This window comes from Apis cerana, linkage group LG3 (genome assembly GCF_029169275.1).
Source record: "Apis cerana isolate GH-2021 linkage group LG3, AcerK_1.0, whole genome shotgun sequence".
NCBI classification, from domain to species: Eukaryota; Metazoa; Arthropoda; class Insecta; order Hymenoptera; family Apidae; genus Apis; species Apis cerana.
Window position 1 is genome coordinate 12,276,170 of NC_083854.1, and position 20,704 is coordinate 12,296,873.

At 37.4% G+C, this 20,704-nt stretch overlaps 2 protein-coding genes across 3 annotated transcripts in view; both read left to right on the forward strand.

Moving 5' to 3' along the window:
• LOC108001912 (uncharacterized) overlaps positions 1 to 20,704 on the forward strand; it is a 164,417-nt gene that overhangs the window by 116,762 nt on the left and 26,951 nt on the right. The window lies entirely within an intron of this gene.
• Positions 1 to 20,704, forward strand: part of LOC107994501 (heparan sulfate glucosamine 3-O-sulfotransferase 1) — a 154,002-nt gene that overhangs the window by 79,998 nt on the left and 53,300 nt on the right. The window contains exon 1 of one of the 2 annotated variants that reach the window (XM_062073092.1): positions 4,420 to 4,706. The exons of the other annotated variant lie outside the window; for it this stretch is intronic. The gene's annotated coding sequence lies outside the window, so the exon portion shown is untranslated. Of the gene's footprint in view, positions 1 to 4,419; positions 4,707 to 20,704 lie in introns of those variants that run through there. 2 annotated transcript variants of the gene reach the window in all.

A 20,704-nucleotide genomic window follows, 5' to 3' on the forward strand; every position in this document is an offset into this window, starting at 1 on the left:
AATTTATTAAAATAATCGCTGTAATCGCGATTAATCCAAGATTAGAGAAATATCAAGGAACAAGTCTAAATTAAAGTCACGAGTCAAAAAAATTAAACACGAACTTCTTTTTCGCAAAACTTGTTAAAATTGTCTCTTCGTCCCTCTCTCGTCTATTTTTACCGGAAATATATATATATATATTTTTTACTTCCCCTAAAACGTAATGTATCGTTGCAAATTTTACGACGATAGTTTAGAATCAAGCCTTACTTTATGAAACTTGGACAGTCCCTTGGAAAGAAACAGGGGATCGTACTATAAAGTTTTCCCCGTGTTGCACCAGCCGGTCAAGGAAAAGTATTGTTGAAATTTTTAATGCCACTACCGCCTCGTTCCGCGTTGCAATTTTATTCTCCTCGCTTCGAGAGACTTCCCTCTCCTTTTCCTTCCCTCTTTTTGTCTTCTTTCCTTTCTCCTTCCCCCTCCCTCGGTTTCGCGCAGAAGAGACGATGTCCAAGCTCGCCATTTAATCGCCCGATCCTTGGCGTATCTCCAAGCTCGCCGATCTTCAACTCCGCCCCCAAATTCAATTTGGATCGCCTTTCAATCGTATTCGCATAAACCGAAAAATTCTCGAAGATGAAAACTTTCGAAAGGAGGGAATTTTTGAGCCGCGGAATTTTCGAATTGTTGATCGATGAGAGGGATGAGAAAAGTAGTAAGAGCAAAGTAAGAAGCACCGATAAACGATTGTAAAACGAATCCCATTATTCGCTGCCAATTAACCGCTCTAAACTCTAAAATTGAAAAGCGTGCTTTCAAATGTAATAAGTGGAACATCTCTCTCTCTCTTTTCCTCCTCTCTCTGTCTGTCCGTCTAACTCTGTCGATAAATTAACTTGCTCTTTGTCCGAGCGAGTTTTCGAGAAGGATATTTACGACGTTTACTCGAGAAACGAAAAATAAAGGATAAAGATTCTCTTCTCTCCGTCTTTCCATTTCCACGGAGGCTTTTATCGAAATGTCAATAACGAGTAACAACTAGTATAACGAGATTGAAGGTTGCGGATTCGTCGTTAGTTCGTGGAAGGAGTCGTAATTGTCGAGCGAGGATGGGAAATGGGTCGTCTTGAGTGAGATAAGTGGAGCGAAGGCCGCGCGGATCGAAGGAACGCTGCGCTTGACAGTCTAATTACGGACAATCGTGTATCGGATGATTATGGCCGACCTTGCCCTCGAACGAAATTTCCAAAAACCGAAATTTAATTTCGCGTTCAATTTTTTCCCGCGAATCGATCGGTTGATTCAAATTTAAAAGAAAACAAAAAAGAAAGAAGGAGAAGAAGGAAAAAATTTAACTCGAAATACCACCGAGATGGTTCGTTTTTATCTTTTCTTCTCTTTCTAACGTAGGTTAGATTATGTTGGCGCGAGGCGCAGTTACGAAGTAAGAAAATGACGCGCGAGATTTGTATAACGATCGTAGGATGGGATAGGTGGATCGCGTTTCCCTCCAGTCGTTACCTCGACCGATGAAATTAACCAATCCCCCCGCCTCCCTCTCCCCTCGTTAAGCACCCTTCTTCCCATTTCGCTGGCAAGCGTCGTGTCCATTAACCGGCGTGGACAGTGCGCTGTTTTACGATCAGTTTTACGATAATCGTGGAAGGAAAATTGGAATCAGGAAGGAAATAAGGTGAAAAGAATTCGCGTTACGGGAGTCTCGAAAAATCGAATATTTCTCCATCCTTCTCTAAGCGTCGCGCGCTAATTGTTGATCAACATGGCTGTCCTGCACAGAGAAAGAAGAGAGAGAAGAATTGGTTTCCATTCGAATCTTCGGCGGGAAGAATTAAAAATCGACGAGACCTCGAATTAAGAGTCGATTTCGAAAGGATCGGTGGAGAAACGTTTTCAGGGGAAAAAGATCAAAGATGTGTATTTCCTGCCGGAAATGGTAGCCGCTTAATTCGAGGTCGTCGTTAAAGAGGCGCGCCCTGCGAGAACGAGTCCCTTTGTGAAAATTTTCGCGCAAGGGCGTTTTTCCTGTTATTTTTTATTTTTTCTTTTTTTTTTACGCGACATATGCGCGCGCGCTCGCCCTTCCTTTTCCAAATTTTTTGCTTTCCACCGCTCTTCGCCGCCGTGCCGATTTTCATTCACGCGCGAAAACTTGCTGGAAATTCTCCCGTTTTCACATCCTCCGGAAATGAAGTTTTATCGCGTGTCATTTTTGTTTTGTCGCGGCTTAGCTTGCGTTAGTGCATTCGTGAGACATCTTTAAAAGGGGTTCGATTCAAAATAAACAGAAAAATTGGTCGATTTATCAAGTTATCGATACTTATTCTCCAAAATATTCTTAATTAATTCGAAAATTCGAGTGATATTCTTTATAAAAAAAATTCCTCGAACTATTTTTAATTAATTCGTGCCTCAAAATTGTATCCTTCGAAAGAAATTATACAAAATATTTTTAATCAAATATATATATAGAAATATCCCAAAATATACTTAATTAATTCGAAAACTCGTGACTCGGAGTGATGGTATTCCGCATAAGAGATTCCACAAAATATTCGTTTAATTAATCGCAAGATTCGAGATACATACGCGCCACGAAAGTTCGGAGTTCAGTTAGAGTTTCCAAGATTCGCTGCGCGTTGACTGGAAATGGTAACGAATCGAGTCGCATATCTTGGTCGTCTGTACGCGTCTGTTAATCGCGTTAAACCGTGACTCGGTCTCTCGTTTAATCCGGGAATGCTCGCAGCAGAGTCGGGACGCGTTGAAAAACACGAGGAGCAAGGCGAAGCGACGCAATTTTCCTTCCCCTCTCCTCCTTCGTTCTTCTTCCAACCATTCCCCCCTCCGACTTCCTTTCGATCCGTCCGATCGAAATTTCGCGAAACTCCTGGAAAGGAGAGAAGCAAGCAACTTCGAAATTACGTTTCGAGCTAATCGTTTCACAGAACACGTGCAAATGAATAAACGTAAACGCGGATACGATGTTTCGAAGGCATCATCCGAAGGAGAACGTCGACACTTCTCGAGACAAGTTCGTTACAATAGACGGAGAAGCGAATATCAACAAACATCGAACCGTGCACGTGTTGTATATATTGGGCAGGAGGAGCTTGGCCAAGGGCAAATTTTGAGAGAGGGGATGAGAAGGGGAAGATCGTCCGCGCAGTATATTGCTCGCTTATCTGCCCTGTTTTTATTATTATTCTTCGCCGGTAGCAGTTCTGTTCAAACTTTTCTACTCTTCTATCGTAAATTCTATCGTATCTCTCTTTCTCTGGCTATTTCTTCTCGCCTTGTCATCGCGAATCGGTTGCCAGATTTCTGTTTATAATGCTGACCGCGCTGATCGAGAAATTTCGCTTGGAGAATTTTAGAATAATTCGAGAACGAGAATCTTTCGTTGCGATCGCTGTTTATCCGCCGTTTTGTTTGAAACTATTATTATTTTTTTTTCCTATAGAGAATTGAAGAGTTCGAGTTCATTCTGTGAAATGTTTTTAATAATTTGTAAAATATAATCGATCCTTTTTTTTGCAGTAAAATGCTTGGAAATTTGCTGTAAAAAAGTTTGCATTGCATAGTTTAAAAAATTATTGTTTATTCGAAGTAAATAAACGATCAGGAATTATATACACATTTTTTTTCGAAAAATTCTCGTTTTATTTTCGTTGATTGGCGCAACGATTATATCGTTCACGGTTCAAACGGTTTCTTTCGTGCTTGTGTGCGTGTATATGTGTGTGGGTGTGTTTGCATAGTCCTTTCTCCATCGTTTATTCGCCGCCATTATCTCCCCCATCTTCCATTTTCCTTCAAAAGGAACACGGTTGTGCATTACGTTCAGATTTAGCATCGACAGAGATTAAAAGCGCGGGAATAAACACGGCGTACAAATGGAAAGCACAATTTTCCTTTGACGCCATTTTCCATGACATGAACACCCACCGTTCATTTCCATGGATCTTCCAATCTTTGGACATTCCAAACTTCTCTTTTTTTTCTTCGAATGATTTTTAAAAAATTCAATTCATCGAGATATATCCAATCCTGTGATCTTCTATGAAAAGAAGTTTTTCTTCGCACTGAGAAATGATTCTCAGATATTCTTTGAATCGATAAATATCGATTTGATTCGAATCGAATACGCAAATTCGATGCGTAAAATATCAAAAATATAAAGTTTTGTATTAATATAAATAATGTATTAAGTAAGTAAGAAATTCACCGAAGAGGAGCAAAAGATATTGATATAGAAGAAAAGGAAGAAAATGACTGACGGGTTGGAGAAGTTTCTGGAACATTCGCACTGAGACACTTGTCGAAGGCCAAAAGAACTATTAAGGTATCCCATAAACCACGAACGACTTCAACTGGCTCTTTTTACGCGAACGCGCAGGCTTATCTATTAGCCGTTTGCGGCATCGGTTTCAGTCGTCCCAGAGCTGTTTTGAAGTACGTTTCGCTGCTCTCTTTTAAAACTTTTTTCGACGTTCGATATGTATAGCCAAAGGAAACGTTTACGTGTTGTGCTTCGTTGCTTTGAAAAAGCAACGACGATAGCGCAAATAATACTGTGCAAACGAGATTTGCACTAGAAATAGCTATTACGATCGGTTTAAGGGATTCAGAGCTGACAATTTTGAAAGACGGATGCTCGCTCAAAATCCACGAGATAGCGGAACCGACGTTTCCAAGCAACGGTACGTAATCACGTGATCGGGATACGTCGATCGATGTAAAGTTTCCACGGTTATTCTCAAAGTTATGAACTCAATGTTCATAAGATATCCAGTTGAAAAATACTGTACTGTGAAAAGTAAGAATCGACCTGTTCCGACCGATGTTCACCAATTTCTCTCTCAACTGTCTATAAATTTTTAACATCGTTCCAATCTTTCGTATATTGGCGGAACACGGATACCAGACGCTTCTCCGCTCTCTCGTATCGATATGAAGAGGGAAGAAGGGGAGAAATAGAGATAGAAGTTGTAAGAAAATATACATTGCACAGGTTTATATATCTCTTACGGTGACGTTCGCGACGCGGGAAAAATCGTAGAAAATCGAGATACGGAATGGAAACGTTAATAAAAACCGTCCTCGAATCTATGTTTGCGCGGCACGTTCTTCGAGATTCCGCGGCGGTGATTACGTGGCGGAGACGCATATCACGCCATATCTCTAATCCGATAAAATTTCATTCCTTTCGAACGAATAATACGCGGTTTTATATATATATATATCTTTCGACGTCTCGAAGAATACGAATATCTCTCTCGAATCGAATGGATAAATATTCTTCTAGGGAAAACTGGGAAATGCAAATATCGATTTGGAACGTACGGTTACTCTTCTTAAGCCGTGGTAACCCGAGGTCTATTCCGTGGAAACGCAATTTCGTAACTTCACGTTTCTATTAGTGCATCCGAACCGTATAACTTTTAATGGCACAACGAATCGCTCGAAACTTTGGGCTGATTTTAAACGAGTTTATAATACCGTGGATCGCGGGTAATAAAAGCGGGAACCGTTGATCCACTTTCCCGTTGGAATATTTTTGAAACCGATCGGGAGGGGGATATTCTACGGGGAGGATAAGTGGATCTGCGTTGTTACGCAACTTTTCGTCTTATCCATTATTCATCCGTGCCTTCGTTTCCACGAATTATACACGCGTCCTCGATGTTGTATTGATCTTCTTTCACGTTCGGATCGTACGTCGATCGATTCGAATTTACTCGCTATCGATAAAAAAATGGGAAAGAAGAATCTCGGGTTTTCCACGGGAAAAAGAAAAAGGAGGAACGAGATGCGAAATCGAATCCTGAAATTAACCGTCATTTAATTACGGTTCCTGCTTATATACGGGGACCGTATAAAATTATTTTCTTTTTATACACCTTCCAGGCGTAAAACTAATAACAGCCGTAATCCCGCAATTTTTAATCTTTAACATCTATATTCCAAGTTGCGAAAATAAAAAAATAATTTCTTTTTTACAAGTTTTCTCGATCAAGTTTACGCGTATATATATATATATCCGTGTTGTTTTGTTATTTTGCTTATGGTATTTTCACTTTATATATCCTTTCCTCTAATAAATTCTTTTTCGTATTAGTTTAATTATCTTTTTAGAAGCGAACGAATTTTGTCGAAATATTAGGTTAACTTTTGAGAAGAAGATTCCTCGATCGGTAAGTCGAATAATTCATTATTATCGGTGCTTCTAGTTTTTCGTTTTCGTTATTTGTTAAAAATAATTATTAACAATAATTCTTTTTTGCATTAGTTTAATTATTTTTCCACAAGTGAACGAATTTGGAATATCGTTGCTGTATCGAATGCATCCGAAATGTGTCGAAATATTAGGTTAGCTTTCGAGAAGATTCCTCGATGGATAAGTCGAATAATTTATTATTCCATAATTCATTATTATCGATGCTTTGAATTTTTTGTTTTTACGATTGAAAGATATTGAAAGATAGAAGAAAAGTTAAAATCTCAAGAAATAATTAACAATAACTTCTTTTTCGCATTAGTTTAATTATTTTTTTAAAAATGAACGAATTTGGAATATCGTTCCTGTGCGAATACATCCGAAATGTATCGAAATATTAGGTTAACTTTTGAGAAGAAGATTCCTCGATCGGTAAGTCGAATAATTCATTATTATTGGTGCTTCGAGTTTTTCGTTTTTACGAAATTGGAATATCGTTTCTGTACAAGTTTAAGCTGGGCCACGAGCCAAGCGCGTCGAAATATTAGGTTAGTCTTTCGAAGAAGATTCCATCGACGAGAGGATCGTTCAAAAATTCGGGTTTGGGAACGAGAATCTGGAAGAAACGAGCCTCGAGCTAGGCCGAAATCCGTGTTAAACGAGGGTAAATGGAAAGCGAAAGCGATGGCGGAGTTGGACGACGGTTTTCGCGCATTCGAGCAAAAGCGAGGAAAAGTGGCAACAACGCTAACCGAAGGAAGATAAAAAGTCGCGGCGTCTCGAAGAGCTAGAAACGACACGAGTCCATTTTCGAATAGAATCACAAGCCGTGAACGAATAACGAAAGCATTGGTTACGTGCTGTCCGTAAAGAGAACGATTCTTCTCAAAAGGAGATGTCGTAACAGCGACGATAAAGCAAGTCTCGTTAGTCGATACGTTCTTGTGTTGTTATTAAAAGATAAAATACTCGATGCTGGAGAATTTATAAAAAATTACGATGATTCGATCGAAGCCAAATGGCTCGAATCTTCCGACAAAAAAAAATTACAATTGACGTGGTCGTGCGAGCTGATCTAATGGGGGAAAAATTGAGGAACGAGTCGATTTTCAGTCGAGTCGCGTGTAACTCGGTTAATTTGTCGTTTGGAACGCAGCGTGGGCGAGCTCGATCGAAGAAATTCGAGCAGAGGAGACCTTGCACGAACCTCTGTTTCCTTCGAATGCGAATTCGCTTAGTTCAAGGGCAAGATCGATCATCTCGAAGGTGTGCTCGAGGATTCAAGGATCGATAGAGGAGGGGGATTGGGAGAAATTCGAACACAGAGAAACTCTCTTATAAAACGATATACATTTTTCGTTCGAGATCGATAGAACAGCGCTACGATAAATTGATCGAGCACTGAAAACGATAAATAAAATAAATACGAATTATAACCGAATGGATATATTTAATTATATTGCGTAACAAGTATGAAATAATGGTGGTAACATTAATAAAATTTCATCGAGCTTTAAACAATCCGTGACGATTTGGTGGATCGATTTTATATAACCTAATCTGTAACGCTCGCTCGATCGTATTTTCGCCCAATTATCACCACATAACGAGAAGGAATTCCGTCTCACGCGCGATTAAACAAGTAACGGCCAATCTCGACTTCCTAATTACGAGCATAATTACGTGAGAAATAACGTGTTCCGTGACAATTGCTCGCGCGCCGCGTTTCATCAAAATCATCATCCGGCTGTTTAAACTTGCTCCCCTCCTATTATATCCCAGCGTAGTAATTCACCGCGACCGCTTCTCCCAGTTTATCCGTACAAATCACCCACAAAAATATTCCACGCGATAATTTAAAATTCGGTTGCTCGTCGATGAATTGTTATTATAGAGTCGAGGACAATCACGCGTCCTCTTCTTCAAACCAGAGGAATTCATTATCGTTATACATGGAGTGAGGAACGTTGGATAGTATGTCGGTTACGAATCTGTGCAACACGAAGGCGAGATGTATGAAACATGTATGAGCCTATAATTATAATTCCTTTAATATCAACTTTTCGACCCGTTAATACGTCCAATTGCGACGCAAAGAGGATTCAATTACGTTGGAAAACGGTGGAGCGCAGAGATATCGAGCGCATACAGTGGAAAGATAAGAGAAAAAGTTGACGTCGCGACGAGACGAAGGGAAGGGATGGGTGGAAACGCGGGGCGGTGAAAAAGCGGCGGGGATCGCGGTCCGCGCGGTTAGGGTGCAGCTGATGTTCCACCGGTGCAAATTGCCCGTTCTATTATTCAGCCGGATGTAAAAGCCCTGCAAAGTTCGACGCGTGGTTAACCGCGCGCGGAGAGGGTCGTGGAAAAGCGTGGAAAAGCGGGCGGAAGAGGCCACGTGTCCGTTTCAACGCGATTTCCCCGCGCTTTTTCATCCGATTTCGACCGCTTCTTTTCTTCCCTCTTGAACGAATGTGTAATCGATGAGAATAATAGAAGCCCTCCTGATTCTGATTTCCCACTCGCGAATATTCGTAGGAATAGGAATAAACGGACTTTGCGTCTCACAGATAAACGTGTGCGGTTGAATAGCGAATGGGGCATCTCGAGAGTTTGTCTTCGTGCATCGTCGTTCGTTCTCGTGTCTCTTCGTGTCTTTTCGAATACCTCCTTTCGATTGGTCGCTCGATCCCGATGATTCGCCAATCGCGCAACCGGGAACCGGGCCTTCAACCATTTTTATTTGATTCTATTTATACGTACTCGGGCAACGGAACGACTGACGATAATTGGTGAGTTTTTTTAATGTATCGTGTTCGGCTCATTTTTTCTTTTTTCGACAATTCTCGAGGCGAACCAGAAATTCTTTCGAGGAACGAAATAATTCGATAGTAATGATGAATTTTATTGTTTTTTCTCTTTCTCTTTTGGACAATTCTCGAAAGGAGACGATGCGCATCGATAGAAATTTTCTCTCGACGACCTGGCAATTCTTTTACCCATAATTATTACCCGTTCTTGCAATTATTTCACACGATAACGGATAATTTCACGCGAATTTTGCTAATAGGTCTGGAATGAAAATATATTCCGAAACACCCTCATTTTCCTAATAATTAGAAACACCTTTTCGTTTACTTGAAACATTTTTCCACTTTGGTAAGTAATTTCCCTAGCGCTTGTTCGCATTACGCGATTGTTCTCGCTTATCTTCTCCCTCTCCTCCTCCCCCCTCTTTACTCATTCCTTCGTTCATTCGTTCATTTTTCCTTCCCTCCAGGAAGTTTAACGCGAGACAAATTACGGTATGTACGATTTCGACGAAATCAATTCGACGTAGGAATAACAGAACGTTAATCCAGCCGCGGTTTCGATGTTATCCGATAGCATCGGAGGTATAATAATTTTCGAAATTGTATCCGGGTTGAGTACCCTCCCCCTCCCCACCTCTCTCTATCGATTTAAACGCGCACAGTTCGACGGATGAACGAGTATTACGGGTTTGCTTATCGCTTAATATCGGCGTAATTACGTCGCGCTCGTCGTTGTATTATTCATACGAGCGTGAAAGCGTCGTAAAGTTGGGCGAAACGTGGGGAGTGGTGGAAAATGAAAAGGAGGAGTCGGTGAACGATATTGCAACAGCACGTTGTAGACACGTTTTCAGCATCGATTCCTCTTTTCTTCCTCCAAGTTTTCGAGTTAATTTCACTCGATCGGACAATTGATTTGAATTTTTAGAGACGATCGGATGTTTTTGATGAATCGGAATTTCGATAATTTTGGAAAGTTGGTATCGAAAAGGGAATTCTATTGTTCTATTATTTTTATTCTATTTTTTATTCTATTATTTTTATTGTTCTGAAAATCCAAGTTGCAACAATCCAAGTTGATATCGAGACCAGTGAATTGTTATTCTTTCAAGGACGTAGAAATGGACGATTCTGATAGAAACTTCGTTTCCAAGCTACGCGAATACACTCGAATAATGAATTCTTCCAAAGATAGGAACTGACGATCTTCGTTGAAATCTTTGGCAAAAAGGGGATGATTCTAGAATAGAAATTTCGAAATTTGGATTCTTAATGAATTTTTAATTCTCGATTCTTCCTAAGAGACTGAAAATCGTCGTTTTTGGAAATTTCAACAAGTCGCCACGAATTCTTCGATGAATTCTTATTCTTTTTAAGCACATAGAAACGATTAGTTGTAGAATTATCGATTAGCTGGTCCAATTCATGCTCGAATAATCTTAAAAATTAATCGACGAGAAGAAGGATCGTAAAGAAGCGAGAAATTCGTTCGACTCGTGTGTTTCATATCGGATGACACTGGAGATCGACCGTTTTGAGGCCGATAAACGTTTAGTAGCTTCTTCCTCGATAAATCTATATATAAGCGTTTTAACTTGTCTCTATTATCTAAGTAAAAGCGTTCGAGTCTCCATCGTGCAGGAAAGGCAACAATTCACAAATTCGTGACTCCTTGTTAACGTTTTACTATTTCTTTCTACTTTCTTCTTTCTACTCGAGCAACAAGGACACGTAGATGTAATGGAAATTTCTTCCCAAAATTTCAAAATCCACGAATTCCAAATGATTCCTGGTTAATCTTTTATTACTTCTTTCTACTTTCTTCTATTCGAGCAACAAGGACACGTAGATGTAATGGAAGAATTTTTTCTAATTTCGACTTCGCCTGTGATTTATAATATTTGATGTAGTGTAATTAATTGTGGAGCTAAGTGATAGGATTCTTTCGACCTCGTCTGTGATTTATAATATTTGATGGTATATCAGATTTATATTATTGTAATAATATAAATTTATAATAATATTATAGTGGTATCGGTGATCAGAAACGTGGAATGTAAAATGTCAAGTAGCTTTCTGTTCTCCATAGTGCAAATGATCCCTTTCTAACATCCCAAAATCCATCAATTCGCGATTAACTGTGGAACCAAGTGGAAGAATTTTTTCTAATTTCGCCTGTGATTTATAATATTTGATGCAGTGGTATATCAGATGTATATTATTATAATAATATAGATTTATAATAATTGTTACAGAATTTAAAGTTCCCTGAAATTTTATTTATGATTTTATTATTCAATGTTGCTAGCAATTAATAATTGGCATATATTTGTTTTTCTTAGATACGTATAGATAAATTATTTTTGTAAACAGATATATTTATTGTTTCCCTGTCAACAATATTATAATAATATAATATAATAGTACAGTGGTATCGGTGATCAGAAACGTGCAATGTAAAATGTAAGATGTAGCTTTCTGTTCTCTAGTGCAAATTTAGAAATTTTATTTATGATTTTATTATTCAATGTTGCTAGCAATGCCTGATCAATCCTGGAACCACGCGGTAGAATTCTTTCTAACATCTTAACATCCCAAAATCTACGAATTCGTAATTAATCCTGGAATCAAGTGATAAATACACTTCTCTCTACATTCTATCATCAATCAACAACGATATAATGGAGAAATATTTATATTTCTTCTTCACCCCAAAATCCACGAATTCGTTAAAAGTCTGGATAAAGGTAATCATGGTGATGATTCAGGTACTCTTTTTTCAACTTTCGATCACGTGATAAATACACTTCTTTCTGCTTCGATCAACAACGATATGGAGAAATATAATATAATATAATATAATATAATAAATATAATATAAATATACAATGGAGAAATATCTCTATTTCTTCACTCCAAAATCCACGAATTCGTTAAAACTCTGGATAAAGATAATCATTATGATGATTCAGGTACTCTTTTTCAACTTTCGATCTTTAACAACGAGAAATATTTATATTTCTTCACCCCAAAATCCACGAATTCGTTAAAATTCTTGATAGAAAATAATCGTTATGATGATTCAGCTACTCTTTCTCAACTTTCGATCTCCGACCAACAACAAAAAGATGCTCAGAAAATACCTACGACACGAAGAACCTGAAAAGTAGCTTCTCGAGAGAGGAGCTGCGAGACTCTCCTATTAGCTCTCCTCGCGAGCATAATTTCGCCATAATTACGGGGGGGAGGGGAGGAAGAAGGACACGTGAACTCTTGACCTGACCCGCCACTAAAAGGACAGTTTAAGGGGAGGGATGCTTTAACGATATTCATAAATTCATAAATGCTGGGCTCTGGCTGGAGCCAGCCTGGCCAGGTCCAATGAATTTACTGGAAACGGACCTCCACCGTGTCCAGGATTTTGTTCTCTTTACCAACAATGAATATTTACTTGTTTCCGTCAGAAGCTTTCTCTCTCCCTCTCTCTCTCGCATTCCTGCCTTCTCCTTTCTTCTTTTTCTTTTACAAACTTGGCAAAAGTAATTAAAACACGGTAAAGATGCAAATGGGGGATGCGAGGGGGACGCACGTTTGCTTAAATATTCATTACACCGCCATGGAAATCATATTTTCCCAACGCGGTTAATTCCTTAACTCGAGCTCCTTAATAATTGATTCCTTTGATTTCTGTTAATCAAATATTTCCTTCTTTATTATATATCTTCTTTATTATATATCTTCTTTATTATGTATTATATATTCTTTATTACATATTATATATTATTCGTAATCATAAATAATAATCATATCTCGTCTTCTTCCTCCTATATCTAAAAATAGATGAGAAGATTTTCGAGGCTCCTTCGATCGAATTCCTTGCTCGAAGAAAGGCTATTATTTCCAACAAATTTCCCAATTCCCTTCTCGCCAAATTATTATCTCTGAAAGATTCGATATTGTTGTTCTTCCTGTTCTTATTGTTTTTCCTTTCTTTGTTGGAAAAAATGAAAGGGCAAATGAAAATTTTCGAAACGAGCGCAATTTTTCCTCCGTGAATCGCTGCCTCGAATCGGGATCTCGTCAATTATCGCGTGGAATAAGGCTTCAAATGGCACTCGTTGTTGGAGAAGCGTGAGATGGAGTTGAATCTCGAGCGATTATCGGCTCGAATTTCTGTCTGTCTTCTTGTCATGCGCGAAATCGCGTCTTCTCTGCACCGCGAAAAATTCTATCAATTTTTTACTCGATTAGTTCGATTCGATTCGATTGGACGGCTGGATGGATAATTGTATTTCCGACGTGATCAGTAGTAAAGATCAGTCGTTGGTCGGCCATCTTTTAGATTCGGTTCTAAAATTTCCTTGGCAAGTGATTCGAAAATTCTTTTTCCAATTTTTTGTTTTTCGATCAGGAAGTTTAATTCATTTGGATTATTCAGCCATTTGAGTCGATTAAACAATCGATTCGAAGGTTAAGTTTTTAGAAAAGCGTGTAAATTTAAAAGCTGTCGACAAGTGGAATTTTCACGAATCGATAAAATTTATTTACTTTCTTATATTTTTATTTGTATCGATTGTATTTATTTTGTATCGATCCGTGACTCTCATTTGGATTCGATTATATATTTTTGGATCATCAAATTTTTGAAAAATATATAAAATTAAAATTTTTCGATAATTGAAAGCTTCTTCGCGAAACTTTATTTTCAATTTTATATGATTTATATTTCGATCCATGACTTCGATCCATTCGATCATATATTTTTGGATCGTCAAATTTCTGAAAAAAATATATAAATTTAAAAAACTCTCGAAAAACTGGAAGCTAATTTTCATCAATACAATCGTATCTATTTACTTCATATATTTTTATATTTATTTTCAATTTTGTATCGATCCGAGACTCTCATTTGGATTCGATTATATATTTTTGGATCACCAAATTTCTGAAAAAAATATATAAATTTAAAAAACTCTCGAAAAACTGGAAGCTAATTTTCGCGAAAATTTATTTTCAATTTTGTATCGATCCGAGACTCTCATTTGGATTCGATTATATATTTTTGGATCACCAAATTTCTGAAAAAATATATAAATTTAAAATTTCTCGATAATTGAAAGCTAATTTTCGCGAAAATTTATTTTCAATTATGACTTCGATCCATTCGATCATATATTTCTGGATCATCAAATTTCTGAAAAAATATATAAATTTAAAAAACTCTCGAAAAATTGAAAGCTAATTTTCACTTCGTCGATAATACAATCGTGTCTATTTACTTCATACATTTTCATATTTATTTGCAATTTTGTATCCGTGACTTTAGTTCATTTGCATTCGATATATTTTTGAATCGTAATCTTTCTGGAAAAATGAATTTCTGTGAATCTAAAACCTCTCGACGATTGAAAGCTTCGCGAAAATTTATTTTCAATTTTATATCGATCCGTGACTTCGATTATATATTTTTGGAAATCGTCAAATTTCTGAAAAAAATATATAAATTTAAAAAACTCTCGAAAAATTGAAACCTAATTTTCACTTCGTCGATAATACAATGTCTATTCACTTCATACATTTTCATATTTATATCACGTTATATTACGTACTATATTCGTTTTCGGATCACATCAATTCCCCCAACTCTAAAAAGAAGTTGCCTCTGGAGAGGCGCTAATCTTCACGAATATGAATTCGAATCTCCATAAACCTGGCTCCTCGCGATCCGCGCCGCATTAATATACCCGCCGCAAAGATAACAATAAGCTCGACTAATCTCGTATTCCGAGCAACTAGCGCGCCACGCAACATCAACTTGCCGCAAAACCAACCCCATTCCCCAATTCTAATCAGCTTTAAAACAACCCCAACCTAGTAACCCTCCGAAACCTTGCCCCTCCGCCCGGAATACAATAACACTCTCCCCCTCTTCCATAAAGACAAACTATCTCCAAACCTATCCCTAGTAAAACCAGTCGCGATTAACCCATCTTCTCTCTCCCTCTCTCTCTCCATAAACGCGACCAGTCGACTCTCTCCATCGAAGCGTGCGCGAAAGCGCGTCTACTACGCGCGTATCGATGGTTTTAAGGAGAGTGAGAGAGAGGGAGGCGGAAAAGCGAGGTCAGGTCGATTGTCAGCACTTGAGACCTTGACTCAGTGGCCGTAAGCAGCGCGCATGCGCTGCTGCGGCCGGGTTGCCCCCTCCCCGCTTCGGTGGCGCCAACCCGCCCGACATACGCTACTATCGCTACTACTACTACTCCGCTCGCCCTCCTCTCCTCCAACCACCGCCGTCCTTTTTCCACGTGTGTATAATACGACGGGCGCTCGATTCCGCCACGCAACCGGTTAATGAACACGTCACGCGACGGGGTGCAAGCCAGGGATGCGTGCGCCGCCTGCCTCCTCCATCGCCACGTTCAATTAGGTAATTTCTCTCTCTCTCTCTCTCTCTGTTTCGCTCTTCACTCGATGGGATAAGTTTTAAATTGAGGATAGGAAGATGGGAAAGTAGCTGGCTTCTTCCTTGTATCGCGAATTGAAAATATATTCTCGTGGATTTTTCTTCGTTTTCGAACAGGAAGATTATCGGTGGGTGGATTATTTATTCTTCTTGCGCGAACGGTTCGAAGTTGATTCGAACGACATTTATCTCGTTATTATATTCCTCTTCTTTTTTCTTCCGATTCGAATGGAAAGTTTTCTCGATTTTTTTGCTTCCACAGTTTTCGCAGTTGGGCAACGTGCATATAACCTCTTCCTAGGGAATTTTTGCCGATGTCTCTAGTTCTCTCTGCCTCGAATAACCGATGTTGCACATTTCTGATCGACGGTCGAGAAAGAAGTTTGTGAACGCTCCGAGTAATCGAAATAACATTTATTAGTAGCGATTATTCGCGATTATCCGAATCACCGAATCGAAAGTGCAAATTAATATCCAAATTAAAACCAATATATTTCATCCTTACCCGTTGAAACAAACGTTCTTTTCTTATTGTTAATCTTCTTTCTACCCGTGGAAATAAAATTGCCATAAAATTCAGGGACTGTTTTTCCAATGCTTTTCATTCACTCTCTGCTTAAATGTGCATATAAAATAAAATAAAATTAAAACATTTTTCCTCTTTTGTTCTGGCTAATTGATACGTGTACTCCATGTAAAACCAGGATTACACATTGGGGATTGTTTTGGACGTACAATGCAAAACTATAAAACGTAATTTTTTCCACTTTTTTGTTTTGCTTGTTTTTTTCATATATGCTTTATCGCTACAAATCGTAATACAAGATTGGAGAATTTTCGAGGGGAATATTGTTCCTTCCAATTTGGAAGGTTAGTTTTATTTATTTTTTAATAATTTTGAAAAATAAAAATACATGTACACTCGTTACAGATTATAGATTATAGATTTTGAAACTGATCAAAGGTGTCGAGATGTATTTTTATTTTTCGACTTTCTGTTAAACTTAACTTGTATCATATCCCCCAGAAAAATATTTCGAATATGAACAATAATTGAGAAATTAACCTTCTTAAATATAAATACGAGTGCGAAACGAGATAAAAATGATTTTTGAGATACTTTCATCGATCGAGAAATTACAAAACGAAATAATACCTTTTTAAAGGGTTAATTTTTAATTTTTCGAATTCCAGAAAAAATTCGAACAGAGAGAGATTCGAAATATAACGTCTTCTTATATACACTTCCTTTGCATTCATCTCGTGGCTATTCGTACATAAAAGATTTCAGGAAGGAACACGACAAATTTTCTTCCCAGTCGCGAGGCAATATCTTCCAGTCAATGTTGACTAGAAAGAAATTTTCTCAGGAAGTTTTCCCGGGTATATCATGCTTATGCACGCGAGATATATATATATTTTTCAAAGGGATTTATTTTACCATTGTTGAAGAGAAAGAGCACGCGTTTACAGGAGTATATTACGAATAATTTATCCCAAAATTTTAAATAATTTTAAATAAAAATGAATCTACAATATATACGTATATATACTTTAACTTACTTTCAGCCGGTCTTCGTAGATATTTCTCGTGATTCTCTCGGAATACATAACCTGTACATCAGCACAGTATTTAAAATATTTATCTATCTTACACAATACCAGACCCATCTCTGGCTAATTGTATCCATCAAGATGATTTATAATCAAGATCTAAAAGAGAGACACAAAAATTTTGAGGAATCGAAAGAAGTAATGAGAAAATCTGCATACTCGCTTTTTCACTTCCAGTCGAGGCTAACGTGAACGAGAACAGCGCCTCTATGCGATTCGACCAAGCAACTTTCAGCTCTCTCTCGCGAAACGACGAACGCGAGAGAGAGACGGTAGACTCTTTTAAAAGCGACACGTGTATCTTTCTTTATCCCGCGTTTGAAGGATACGGCTATCTTTCTTTCAGACTCGAGGAATATTCTGTTCTTGGGGTATAATCCTGGCTTATTAGATCGTTTGCTTTTCTTCTTCTTCTTCTTCTTCTTCTTTTGGTAGAATTTTTGTATCTCTGTGTCGAGTTGTATCCTGTTTGCTCCTCTGAGTTTTCAATCAATTTTGAGTATAAATGATTAGAATAATTATCCAGGTGTTGTGAGTTTGTTAGGTGTTTTTTTGGAGATAATTGAATTCGAAGGTTTTGGTAGAATTTTTGTAATCTTTTATTGTTTAGAATTTGTTAACAAGAAGTATCGTTCGTTCCTTCATCTGTATCTAAGTATAAATGATTGTAATTGAAGTAAACGAAATTTGTAATAAGTATCTTCACGTTGAGGTTTGCTCCTCTATCGATCTATGTTAATTTTGCGTATAAATTATTGCAATTGGAGTAAACGTTAATTATCGAAGCGTTGTAAGTTTTTCAGATAATTGAATTCGAAAGGTTTTGATAGAATTTTTGTATTCCTGTGTCTTTTCGTTTATTATTTAAAATTTGTAAGAGGTATTATTTGCTCCTCTATCGATCTATTTTGCGTATAAATTATTGCAATTGAAGTAAATTTAATTATTAAAATGTTGTTAGTTTATCGTGATTTTCCAGATAATTGAATTCGAAAGATTTTGATAGAATTTTTGTATTCCTGTGTCTTTTCGTTTATTATTTAAAATTTGTAAGAGGTATTATTTGCTCCTCTATCGATCTATTTTGCGTATAAATTATTGCAATTGAAGTAAATTAATTATTGAAGTTGTAAGTATCGTGGTTTTCCAGATAATTCGAAAGATTTTGACAGAATTTTTGTAACAATTTTTGTCTTTCGTTTATTGTTTAAAATTTGTATCAAAAAGTATTATTCGTTCTTTTATCGATCTGTGTTAATTTTACGTATAAATTATTGCAATTGGAGTAAACATTAATTGAAGCATTATAAGTTTTCCAGATAATTGAATTCGGAAAGTTTTGATAAAATTTTTCGTTTATTGTTTAAAATTTGTAACAAAAAGTATTATTTGTTCTATCGATCTATATTTAATAAATGATTGCAATTAAAGTAAACGATAATTATCCAAGTTTGAAGATAAATTGAATTTGAAAATAGAATTCAGTAGAATTTTTTTGTTACAAAATTTGTAACAAAAGATATCATTTTCTTCTCCATCTGTATCTATAAATGATTGCAATTAAAGTAAACGAATTTGTAACAAGAAACGTCAATTATTGAAGTGTTATAAGTTTATCGTAATTTTCCAGATAATTGAATTCGAAAGATTTTGATAAAATTTTTCCTTTATTGTTTAAAATTTGTATCAAAAAGTATCATTTCTTCCTCTATCGGTCTATATTTAACAAATGATTGCAATTAAAGTAAACTATAATTATCCAAGTGCTGTTTGGAGATAAATTGAATTTGAAAATAGAATTCAATAGAATTTTTTCAAAATTTGTAACAAGAGATATTTGCTCCTCCATCCAAGTATAATATTGCAATTAAAGTAAACGAAAATTTGTAACAAGAAATATCTGTATCATTTTCTCCATTATCCAAATATTAATTAATTTTACGTATAAAAGATCGCAATTAAAATAAACGTATAATTATTTCAATTTTTTCGAATCGCATATTCAATATCAAGAAAATTACCACATACTTTCAAAACAAGAAACACAGCTCCTTTAAAATTCTTATACCCTTCCGAACGATATTTGCACTCGAAATTCGAGATCCTTTTCTTCTCTTATTTCCTCCTCTTAAATTACCCCAAATAAATTCCTCCCTCCCCGTCCAACCAATCATCCGAATTAATCATCCTATTCCCTTTCTCTTCCTTGGAAAAACGTTGATCGAAAATTATTGCGTTCAGTCTCGCATTCGACCTTGAAGAACGACGTAATCGATGCGCGAGGAGGGCGGCCGCGACACTTGGCCTTTGCTCCACGATCCTTCGAGCCATGGCGGAAAGAAAGAGAGAGTAGCTCTGCAAGCCCCCACCCAGCCCCCTCGATAGCGCTCGAGAGGAGGGGGGTCGAGGGGACGGCGACTTGAGCGCCCGTCCTTGCCAATCCTCCACTTCCAACTCCTCTTCCTCCTCTTCCTTCGAGAATTCCACGCAAAGGGGAGGGGATGCGTCGGTTTTCGAAAGTGGATTTTAAGTGTGGACGTTGTGGATGCACATTTTGAGTGACTGGAAAATTTTTCTTCCTCGAAGGCGACGCGACGATTGGCCAGGACGAGAAGTTTAATAATAAAAATTATTTCGTAGGTTTCTCGATGTCACGGCGATTTGTTATTTAAAAAATAAGAAAGATCTCGAAGACGAAGATTCGGACAAATTCTTACTTCATAGTTGGCGCCTATTTGTTTTTCTTAGATACGCATAATTTAATCGTTTTGTAAACAGATGCGCGCAATCACGCGTAATAAAAATATATTCCTTCAAAATTTGTATGTTTATATTTATTGTTTTCACTGTCAACGGATATATTAAAAGGAGAAGAAAAATGTATCGACTTCACCGTCCTTGTCAATCCTCCACTTCCAACGACCCTCTTCCTTCGAGAATTCCGCGCATACGATTTCAAGCGATAAAGGATTTCGTTGAGATGTGTCGATTTTCGAGAATTTTAATCGAAATTAGTGAGAATTTGAGAGAGAGTTGTAGTCCAGAGTCACGTTTCTTGAGGTAGCTTTCAAAAAATATTTTATTTACAATCGTTTAATGTTTTATATATGTGCGGACGTTGTGGATGTACATTTTCGAAACGTCTCAAAGGCACGCGAACGATTGGCCAGGAAGAAATCTAATAATAAGAATTATTTCGTAGGTTTCTCGGCGATTTTGCTTAAAAAGAAAAAAATGACGAAGATTCGGAGAAATAAATAGTTTATCAAAGATACATTAAAAGGAGAAAAGAAATGTATTATTCAGAGGTAATCTGGCACAAAGAATTTCCACGTTCGAATACGCTCTTCGTTTAATTAAACGCACTTGTCCTCCCTTTTCCCATCGCTTTTCGAAATACGTGCTAAAAGCCTGATTCAACCGTGCTCTCTTGAGAGAGGAAGAGAGAGAGAGAGAGAGAGGAGCCTTTAGAGGTTTTATGGCGCAACCGTCTCAGAATTACCGTCCTTTTAAACTCCTCTCATGGAAAGAAGACGTTGGAAAGACGAGGAGCGAGCATAATTTCCGTGCCCTTCAACTCGTTTGACA